Source organism: Peromyscus maniculatus, chromosome 1, assembly GCF_049852395.1.
Source record: "Peromyscus maniculatus bairdii isolate BWxNUB_F1_BW_parent chromosome 1, HU_Pman_BW_mat_3.1, whole genome shotgun sequence".
Taxonomy (NCBI): Eukaryota; Metazoa; Chordata; class Mammalia; order Rodentia; family Cricetidae; genus Peromyscus; species Peromyscus maniculatus.
This window is the reverse complement of record NC_134852.1, coordinates 164301994-164313425: the sequence shown is the minus strand read 5'-3', so window position 1 is coordinate 164313425 and position 11432 is coordinate 164301994. Positions and strand designations below refer to the sequence as shown.

Below are 11432 nucleotides of genomic sequence, written 5' to 3'. Positions count from 1 at the left end.
CAGCAGCGCCCTGCACCTCACCTGAGCACCACAGTAGAGCCTACCCTGCTGGTGGGGGCAGGGGTTAGCCTGCCCTGAGATCACAAGAGAGAGAGAGAGCTGGCACTGCACCCCCTGTCTGCCATGTGGTAGTGAAAGAGAGGGAAAGATGCCCTCTCCACCTCACCCCTTGCCACCTGCCCCCCCTGCCTCTCATCAGATGAAGCACTAGGGAGAGTGGGCCCTGCTCCTCCCCTGGGCAACAAGGAGAGATAACTGACCCCCATTGACGGAGGCATGGGTGAGCCAGCCCTAAGAACATGAGTGTGAGAGATCAGGCCCACCCCTAATCTATCATATTGTGGTGTGGGCAAGGGAGAGAAGACCCCCCCCCCCCCCGTGCCCCTCAAGGCCTATGGCAGGTGGGACAGCCATCACTGAGGTCACTAGAGTGAGAGAGCTGGTCCTGCCTCTCTCCAGCTGGGGCACTAGGCAGAGTGGCCCATACATCTTACCTAGACAACACAGTAGAGCTGGCCCTTGTGGTGCAGATGTGGGAGAACTGACCCTGAGGACATGAGAGCAGGAAAATCGACTCCACCCCTTGCTGCTTCCTTCATAGGGTGAGCTCACCAAGGGCGTGCTGGAGAGCTCACCCTGGTGCTGAAGAAGAGGGAGAGCTGTCGGGCTAACTAACCCAGCAATCACACAGGCCCAGACCAGGGTTATGAGTTGGCCCATCCCATCCTCCACCCTATCTATGCTCTGCTGGAGCAGGTGAAAGGGCTGGTCCTGAAAACCCAAAGTTACAAGATCTCCATGACACAGGACAACAACAGGATATCCAAGAGGAGTCCCAATGAGGGCCCAATATTGATGATGTAGCAAAAACCAGAGACCTCAAACCAGATCAATGACTCATTGCAATGAACATTTGCAAATAATAATATTTAGACTAAAAGACTGTGTGACTCACTGTGTCACGCTATAGCTTCCACAATGAGATTTTTTCTTCTTTTTTTTTTTAAATTATACCTTGTTTTATCCTTGGGGGCAGGAGGTTGCAAGGGTAGAGGGCAGATAGGAAGGGACAGGAAGATGAGTAGGATGTAGATGCATGATATGAAATCCACAAAGAATCAATAAAAAGTTAAGTTGAAGGAAGGAAAGGAAGGAAGGAAGGAAGGAAGAAAGAAAGAAAGAAAGAAAGAAAGAAAGAAAGAAAGAAAGAAAGAAAGAAAGAAAGAAAGAAAGAAAGAAAGAAAGAAAACAACTATCATAGAACTTAATAAAAATCTGCTCATATACACATATAGAGTTTAGACAGAGTTGCCCTGTGCTGAGGGGACAGTGCCTCTCCCACGGTGTCTAGCTTACCTTTCCATTTGTTGCTTCTTTTTCTGTGCAGAAGCTTTTTAGACCCACAGTGTGTGCCCTGCTTTTCTTGTCCCTTTGCCAAAGTATCTACCACAGGTAACTGAAGGAGGGAAGATTTGCTTTGAATGGTTGTTTCAGCACATCCTGTGGAGAAGGCAGGACAGACAGCGCATGAAGCATGGGTCACATGACAGTAGCTGACCAGCTTTGGAGCACAAGGCTAGACGGAGAGAGGTAAGTGCCAGATATAACCTGTGAAGAACTGTCCCACAATGGCCAGCATATGCCAGTGAAGTGCCCTGTCCCTAAGATTTCACAACCTTCCAAACAGCTCCAGCAGCTCAGGAGCAAGTGTTCAAACATGAACATGTGTGGGCATTTTAGGTTCAAACCCTACTGGCACACTTTGGCTTTTTAGACCTATGCTTTACTGGTACATCCAAGAAATCATTGTCAAGGAGCTGAAGTTGTTCTTAAAAATTTTCTGTTTTTCTTTTTTTTAAAATTTTTTTTATTTTACAATACAATTCAGTTCTACATATCAGCCATGGATTCCCTTGTTCTCCTCCCTCTTCTTCCCCCCAGCAAGCCCCCATTTGCACCTCCTCCAGGGCAAAGCCTTCCCCAAGGACTGAGATCAACCTGGTAGACTCAGTCCAGGCAGGTCCAGTCCCCTCCTCCCAGGCTGAGCCAAACGACCCTGCATAAGCCCCAGGTTTCAAACAGCCAACTCATGCAATGAGCACAGGACCCAGTCCCACTGCCTGGATGCCTCCCAAACAGATTAAGCCAATCAACTGTCTCACCCATTCAGAGGGCCTGATCCAGTTGGGGGCCCCTCAGCCATTGGTTCATAGTTCATGTGTTTCCATTCATTTGGCTATTTGTCCCTGTGCTTTATCCAACCTTGGTTTCAACAATTCTTGCTCATATAAACCCTCCTCTTTCTCACTAATTAGACTCCCAGAGCTCCACCCGGGGCCTAGCTGTGGATCTCTGCATCCAGATCCCTCAGTCGTTGGATGGGGTTTCTAGCATGACAATTAGGGTGTTTGGCCATCCCATCACCAGAGTAGGTCAGTTCGGGCTGTCTCTCGACCATTGCCAGCAAAAACACTGAAGACACCTTATGCTGGAGAGGATGTGGAGCTCGGGGAACTTTCCTCCACTGATGGTGTGAATGCAACCTTGTACAACCACTTTGGAAATCAATATGGCTCTTTCTTAGGAAATTGGGAATCAACTTCTCCCAAGATCCAGCTATACCACTCTTGGGCATATACCCAAGAAATGCTCAATCATACCACAAGAACACTTGCTCAGCTATGTTCATTTCAGCATTGTTTGTAATAGCCAAAACCTGGAAACAACCTAGATGCCCTTCAACTGAAGAATGGATAAATAAAATGTGGTACATATACACAATGGAATACTACTCAGCAGGGAAAAACAATGACATCATGAGGTTTGCAGGCAAATGGATGGATCTAGAAAAAATCATCCTGAGTGAGGTAACCCAGACTCAGAAAGACAAACATGGTATGTACTCACTCATAGGAGGATACTAGATGTGGAACAAGGATGACTGGACTGCTACTCACATCACCAGTGAGGCTACCTGGAAAACAGGACCCCAAGAAAGACACGGGGATCGCCCAATGATGGAGAAATGGATGAGATCTACATGAACAGCCTGGACATGAGTGGGTGTAATGAAGGGTGAGGGTCGAGGAAAGAGAGCTTGGGGAGTGGGAGATCCCAGCTGGATCAAGAACAGAGAGGGAGAACAAGGAATAGGAGACCATGGTAAATGAAGACCACATGAGAATAGGAAGAAGCAAAGTGCTAGAGAGGCCCACAGAAATCCACAAAGATGCCCCCACAAAAGATTTTCTTCTTGGAAACTCTTAGTGTCAGATTGTGAGCACCTGTGTTTACTTACCAGGGTCACGGTCACCTGATATGGACATGAAAAATTAAAACTGGCCACAGCACAACTGAGCCTGTGACCATTTTATTGAGAGCAATCAGACTTTTTATATCTTTATTAGAGACAGACTATAGTGGCAATTGCCAGAATCAATCAGTTATAGCTGCCAGAATACAATGAATTTTCCAAACCATATAGGGTACACAAAATTAATGTCTAAGACCAATTGTCCTGTCAAGCCTTCATGCTTCCTTGACTACTGACAGAACATACAGAGAAATGCAAAGCAGCTTGAATACTTCACTGCCTGAGGAAGTGCATCAGTCTCTCAGGAACTGGAAGATCAAATGTAGGAGAAAACTATGCAACAGAAGTATAAGTTCTATGTAAGCAAGAAAGTGTATCCATATCCAGTTTATTATCAATCTGTGTTACTAACTGGCTGTTCCATTTTGGAAAACACTGACTGCTGTGGGATAATGCTTTTGTACACTGATTTAATAAAATGTTAACTGGCCAGTAGCCAGACAGGAAGTATAGGTGGGGTAAGCAGATGAGAATTCTGGGAAGAGGAAGGCTGAGTCAGGAGTCGCCAGCCAGACACAGAGGAAGCAAAATGTGAAGGCAGAACTGAGAAAAGGTACCAAGCCACGTGGCTAAACATAGATAAGAATTATGGGTTAATTTAAGTGTAAGAGCTAGTCAGTAATAAGCCTGAGATAATGGCCAAACAGTTATAATTAATATAAGCTTCTGAGTGATTATTTTATAAGCAGCCACAGGACTGCAGGGGCTTAGCGGGACCAGAAAAACTTCAGGCTACTTCTGGCCTCATGTTTTTCCTTTGGAAATTAAGAGTTTATGACTAGACCTTCGCATGTGTCCTCTCCAATTTAAATAATTTTAAGAACAGCCAGAGGTTATAATCCTGGGATTATCATTAGACCATGGAAAGGGAGCATGGGTCCAGAGGGACATGGCAATGTAGGTCCTCAAACCTGTAGGGACAGCTACTCCATGACAACCAGCAGCAGAGAGCAAATGTCATGAGTGAGTTCTCACTGCAATTGGCTTTCCTCTTTCACCTCTGCTCTCCATGACACATTTAAGAAGATACCCAGTGCTGGCCATCTCTCCTGCTACACATTGGCAGTGCTTCTGTGCCCCCAAAGGCATATCTAAGAAACAGTAGGCCCACTGAAAAGTAAGCTTGATGAAGAAATAGGTGATTTCAACCTTTGACATTAACTATGGCTCCTTGAATCTCAGTAACTGGGCGGTGCTCCCCATAACACCCACAGGGATAGCATTTACTGAAAAACATCTTGTTCTTTCCTCTCCTGCTGTGGAATAATTCTTTTGTACACTATGAAGATGTTTTGCTCTTGTTAGTTTAATAAAGAGCCAACTGGCAAACAGTTAGGCAGAAAGAGGTTAGGTGGAAGAGCAGACTGAAAGAACACTGGGGAAAAGGAGAGCGGGGTCACCAGCCAGATGACGAGGAAGCAGGAGATGAACATACCATGATGAAAAAATGTACTACCATATGGTAGAGTGTAGATAAGAAATACAGGTTAATTTAAGTTGTAAGAGCTAGTTAGTAACAAGCCTAAGCTATCAGCCAATCATGTATAATTAAATAATAAGTCTCTGTGTGGTTATTTGGGAGCAGGATGGTGGGAAAGAAAACCCCACCTACACTTTCCCTCAATTCCTCACCTTCCACTTAGGACTCTTCCTTGGGTTCTTTTTCTCGTGACTCAAATTCTCTGAACTATAAAAAGAATGCTCAGAAACATAGAGGCATTACCATGAGGTAAGTGATAATGTTATATTCTAGTTATGTGTTATCTTAAGGTATGACCTTGAACTTTGTTACCCTCTTGTTTTTTCACCCATAAAATGGCAACAATAGGACCATCTAGATTTGAATAAGAAAATGTATATGAAACATGACTCAATGTAAAAGTCAGCAATTCAGAGTTTAATCAAAAGCAGTAATTTACTGAGTTTCAGGGGAATTTCCTAAGGCCAAAACATGTTTGTCTGTGTTTCCCAATTTCCCCCACCCAAAGGACACTTTTAATGTTTGCTCTTGGGGATTTTGCTTTGGAAGTCATAGTAATTTCATTTCCATTTAAATAAAGAGCGATGATTCATGACTAATGAGGAGCAAGAGACAAAAATGAGTGGTGATTATGTGTCCGAGTGCTCATGTACAAGTCGATTAGACCTGATGGAATATTCCAAACAGCTCCTGTTGTTTTTGAGCCCCAGAGTCTAGAACACAAGCCCAGGTAAAACAGGCATGGGAGATGCCCACAGCAGGCGGACAGAACTGGCCTGGTAGTCCCTTTGAAACTTCTTTGCTTGAATTCTCATTGAACAGCAGCCCAGTTTTGCCTCAGTTCACCTGATCATGTTTTCATTAGAACAAGATTGTGAAGGGTCTTGATTAACTAGACCCACGTATTGAAATCTCCAACCAGTATTTAGACTAGTGTTTACATCAATCAGTTCTTGCTTCACTCATCTGGGAAATTCCAAATTCCTGCAAAACCCTCTTCAAAGAGAGTGAGTATATTTAGATATATTTTCCTTTTTCTCCAGTGTTTCTAAATTGCTACATGAAAAACTTTAAGATAATTATGTTGTAAAAAAAAAAAAAAAGAAGAAGAAAACCACCCTCAACTTGTCAGTCTTTTTCCCCTCTGGACTAAAATGAATACCACAAGATTGGCTGCTTGTCACCAGAATGCATGAAATAGTACTGAAATTAAGTGAGCTGCCGGGTCAGGAGTTTGGCCTGATAGTGGTGATTTGGTTGATATAATCTGTCAAAGTGTACAATTAAAAGATGCCTTTATTTGATCTCATATACAGTGTGTACTGATAAATTGTGTTAGCATGACTCTAAGAGTAATTATCATTACATCACGTACTAAATTGTCACCACATCACAGGCATGTACTAAAAGGTCACACTGTATCCCACAAGTTTGTACAACTATATGTCCATTAAAAATGAAGAATTTAAAAAAAACAGTAAACAGAAAGATCCCCAATGTTCTTAAAAGCTAAATAAAAATTAAACCAAAATATGACATTCTTAGCAGCACAACCAAAAGTAGGTTTATTGGTGTACTTTCTTATCTCTGTTGGAAGCTTATTCCAAAACACTCGGCACACTTTCCTATACCAATATCTAGGCATGAGTCTCACAAAATGCTGTCTTTGATAAGATATTGCAGACTCTGAAGGCTTGCTTCAAGTTTTCCTTTCATTCATTTAAACACAGAGTGTTTTTCCAATGGTGAGAGAAGTTATTAATGTGTTTAACATGATTATTAAATTATGCTAGCATTAGTGAATGACACGTAGTGAAACATCAAAGTTACTTCCTGCATTTAATATTTGATATTATAAATTATTCATGTGGTATGTGAGTGTGTTTGAGTGTGTGTGTGAGTGTGTGTGTGTGTGTGTGTGTGTGTGTGTGTGTGTGTGTGTGTAAGACAGAGGGATGAGGAAGAGAAGGATTATATAAGAATTGTTTCTTCCTGTAAAGTAAAACACTTTGAGCACTTGTCAGTGGCTTATTTTTATATCACAGGTATTACTATATTGTCCTTTTCAAAATTAATTTGTAATTTCCTTTTCCAAATTTACTATATTTCTTGAGACAGGTTCTCACCATGTATCCCTGCTTTGCCTGGAACTCACTAAATAGATCAGGCTGGCTTCAAACTCATAGAAATCCACCAGCCTCTGCCTTCCAAGCACTGGGATTATAGATGAGTGCCAGTATTCCTGGCTCCATTTCACTGTTTTTAAGGGAAAAAAAACTATTTATTTACTTATATATTAGGTTTTTCATCTATTTAACAATGTACTTTGATCATATCCATTATCTCCTTCAAATTCCCCCTAGAGAACCTCTGCATTACTCTCCCAACTTCATGTCCTCCTTTATTTCTTGGCTATTAACAACCCCCGAGTCCAATTAGTGCTGCACTATGCACGTGGGTGTGTGGCCATCCACTAGTGGCCAGTTCCCTTAGGAGAGTGACTCTCCCTCCCTTGGGAACTGTAAGCTGCTAGGAGCTCTAACATCAAGAGATTTAAATCATATTTCCCCTAAGACTGTTTTGTTACTATGGATCTGAAATGTGTTTTCTACTTCAATGTCATATAAATGTATGTATCTATTTCATCCTTCAATAAGTTCAATATGTGAGAACTAGTAAGTTCTCACACAGAATTTGTGGAAGAGTTTTTCTTTTCTCTATTAATTTAAAATATTAACATTATACATAGAAAAATCTTATCAATATTTACATTTATTTATAAGGTATTTATTCTTTGGGTTCATGTCTGCTATTCTAAGAATGATGAGTTATCAATGTCTATAGTATGTATTGGTATCTGAAAGTATAAGTACTTTATCCATCTTTTTAAAAACATTTTGTCTGTTGTCAGTGACTGTAACCTTCATCTCAAGGGAGGGTGTGGAGTATAAACAATAGGCTTTACCAATAATGCTACTGTTAGTGAATCCTAACTCAAGAATTGCATAAAACAATAATACCTCTATGATTTTGGAAGTGAGATATTTACTTTTATCCTTTCTCTCTATAAAATTCAATCACATTATGATGTTGGCTGTCTTGTGATCTTTTCCACCCAAACCAAGCAAACTAATCAAAAGTTAATCAAGAGGGCACATGTCTTCATGACCCAAAGGAATTTCACTTGCATGGGTCAGGGTCTCAATAGGCCTCTGCTAGAGCAATTATGCCTCACTGTCCACAGGACTGACAAGAGAGAATCTAAAAAAAGAAAAAAATCAATCCCAGCATTTCTATCCAAGCAGAGCTGTCCTTCATGATTGATCATCAACTCTCAATAATGACAAACATTATCTAATGAACAATATCTACTGGTGTGTGCTGTGCACTGGCCTCCATTTTCAGCCATAACTGTCTCTGCAAACATTTAATTTAAGGATTTTTATTGTTATCATATTTTTTTGTTGATCAAGCCAAAATAAGTATATTTTAGCTAGCTACTTAGGACATCATAATATAGGGTTCAGACATTAAGAGCACTCTAAACTCTGAACTCCTTACTACAACTCATGACATTTTTCAAGAAGCAACATACACCGACATTGAGATAATCTTGGGGACACAAAATAGTGAAGTACACTCGCCTCCTTTGGAGCACTTAATGTGAAGGCTGCTGAGGAAAACTTGTGTACACGATCCCACTCCAACAAAACAAAGAATTATAAGTTATAGTATTTTCCAGTTTGGAAATTTAAATATACTTATAAAGACTGTTAGAAATTAACATAAATACGCTAAATTACTTCACTTCCTTTGTTATCAGGGTAGATTTTTTTTTCTTTTTCATTTGAGACAAAGTCTCATTATGTAGTGTTGGCTGTCCTGGAGCTAGCCTAGAACTCACAGAAATTTGCCTGCCTTTGCCTCCCCAGTGCTGGGATTGAAGACATGAACTACCACGTATGGTTCTATTTCTTTCTTATTTTTTTTAATTCTTGAAATTTTCATGCAATGTGCTTTGATGATATTCTCTTACCTCTCCCAACTCCTCTCACCGTCTTCTTGACAATTTGAGAATTTTGAGAACTGGGGTCTTTCCACAGGACAATGAAGCATTTCTTCTTTTTCAGGGATTATAGGAGAAAAAGACAGATGGTATGGAAATAGTAATGCTATGGTTTCACCTTTGTCAACTATGTACTTTCTTATCTCTTTTCTGATCTTAGGAGCACTGAGGAAATGATTGCAAGGGGAAACAGCACCAAGATCACCCAGTTCATCCTCCTGGGATTCTCAGATTTCCCCAGTATCATAACACTGCTCTTCATCATATTCCTGCTCATCTACATTACAACTCTGACCTGGAACCTGTCCCTCATTATTTTAATAAGGATGGATTCCCACCTCCACACTCCCATGTATTTCTTCCTCTGTAACCTGTCCATCATAGACCTTTGCTATGTTACCTGCACAGTCCCTAAAATGCTCTGAAACTTTTTCCAGGAAAAACAAACTATCAGTTTTATGGGTTGTATTATTCAGAATTTCATCTTTTCCACCATAGGGCTGAGTGAATCTTGTCTCATGACAGCTATGGCCTATGACAGGTATGCTGCCATTTGTAACCCACTGCTCTATTCATCAATCATGTCACCCACTCTTTGTGTTCTGATGGTGCTGGCCTCCTATATGTCTGGGCTCACTGCTTCTTTACTTCAGTTGTTTGCTTTACTTCGTCTCCACTTCTGCGGGCCTAATGTCATCAGACACTTCTTCTGTGACATGCCACAGCTGTTAGTTCTGTCTTGTACAGACACTTTCTTTCTACAAGTCCTGACTGCCATATTAACAATGATCTTTGGGTTTGTAAATGTGCTAGCTATCATGGTATCCTATGGCTATATCGTCTTGTCCATCATGAAGATCACTTCAGCTAAAGGCAGGTTCAAGGCATTCAATACCTGTGCTTCTCACCTGACAGCTGTTTCTCTATTTTACACTTCCAGTATCTTTGTCTATTTGAGTTCCAGCTCTGGTGGCTCCTCCAACTTTGACAGATTTGCATCAGTCTTCTATACTATGGTAATTCCCATGTTGAACCCTTTGATATACAGTTTGAGGAACAAGGAAATCAAAGAGTCCATGAAGAGGTTGCAGAAAAAGACAGTCTGTAGCTAAGGTCACAGAAACTGGTATTTTCAGCATATGTGTCCTGTCATAGTCAGTGTTGACCACAATGATATGCACGTGGCTAGAACACTACAAAATTCATGGGATTTGGGAAGAAGAAGTCTTATTTTGAAACAGACAATATTTCTGTATGAACGAATTAATTTGATGCCATGGAAACACATCTTTAAGGCCCATAGGGTCATGGCTTCCACATTGCACTATGACCATCACTCATTGTTCTATATGCAGGTGTTTGAGATACATCAAGTTCACAAACTTTTTGTAGAAGACTGATGATTGCTGAGTCATAGGTCTGTGCCCATAGAGAAGATTCCCCACCCCAGGGTCCCAAACCCTTGCGTCACTAGTATAATGACATCATGTTCTATAGACCAGATCAGACCACCGGCTATTCTGTGTTTCTGAACAGGTGAGGATGAACAGGTAAGGACTTCCTGTTTGGAAGATATAGAATTGTAGAGTGACTTGATTACACCTTCTAAGTAAATAAGTAAATAAATAAATATGAAACTGATGGTTTCTTTCTAAGGAAATTGCTGATAAGAATTACTAAGTTTGGAGTCATATACTTTTACCCATCAACCATAGCCGAAGAGAAAAGCAAATGGTTTTAATCAATGAGACTGATGGCATGAAAGTGCCATTTACTTAGTTTTCTGACGGCTTGTCTCTGGCATCTAGAAAAGTCACGGCCAATAACCATGTCTGAGCAACCCGAGGGAACCTGACATTTCTACTGTCCTGCACTAAAGCCAGACAGTTTGCCCTGGGGTAGCATAGCCAACTGGATTAAACACTCAGATTTATTTTGATATTTCCAGCATCTGATCAAGTTTGCTCTAAGAAGACTTGTGTGTCTTCATTGCACTAATAGTCACTAAATAATATTAGAGATTAGCTGCACCTGAAACACTAGCACATACCCGTGTGTGTTCAATATTCCCCATCCTGGTGTTCTGTGGTTCTGAGACTGATGCAATGGTTTTAGTAGAAAAACAAAAACTAGACAGACCAGGTAGCTCAGTGGATAAAGGCACTTGTCCCCAAATGTGACAACTTGAGTTCTACCCCTTGGCCCTACAAAGTGAAAGAAGAGGACAAACACTAAATACTGGCATGTGACATCCAGTCACATGTTATGACACTCCAGAAGCATGAATGAGCCAGCACACATGATTTTTAATTATAGAAATATGGACAAATGTAGTGCTCACCTCTTCTGTGATCACTCACACAAAGGAGTAATCATTTGTGCTTTACTGATCTGTCTTCGTACAGCTGATTTGGATCCCCCTGATGTAAAACTGAGCAGGGGGAGCCCTCCTGCTTGCACATCGACGCTCTCTACACCCACATGCGTAATCTATGCACAACCTCCCTGAGCTC

General features: G+C 41.2%; 1 pseudogene; it reads left to right on the top strand.

Moving 5' to 3' along the window:
* The first annotated feature begins 9092 nt into the window (after positions 1 to 9092).
* LOC102919072 (olfactory receptor 5AN1-like) lies at positions 9093 to 10031 on the top strand (annotated as a pseudogene).
* The last annotated feature ends 1401 nt before the right edge of the window (positions 10032 to 11432 follow it).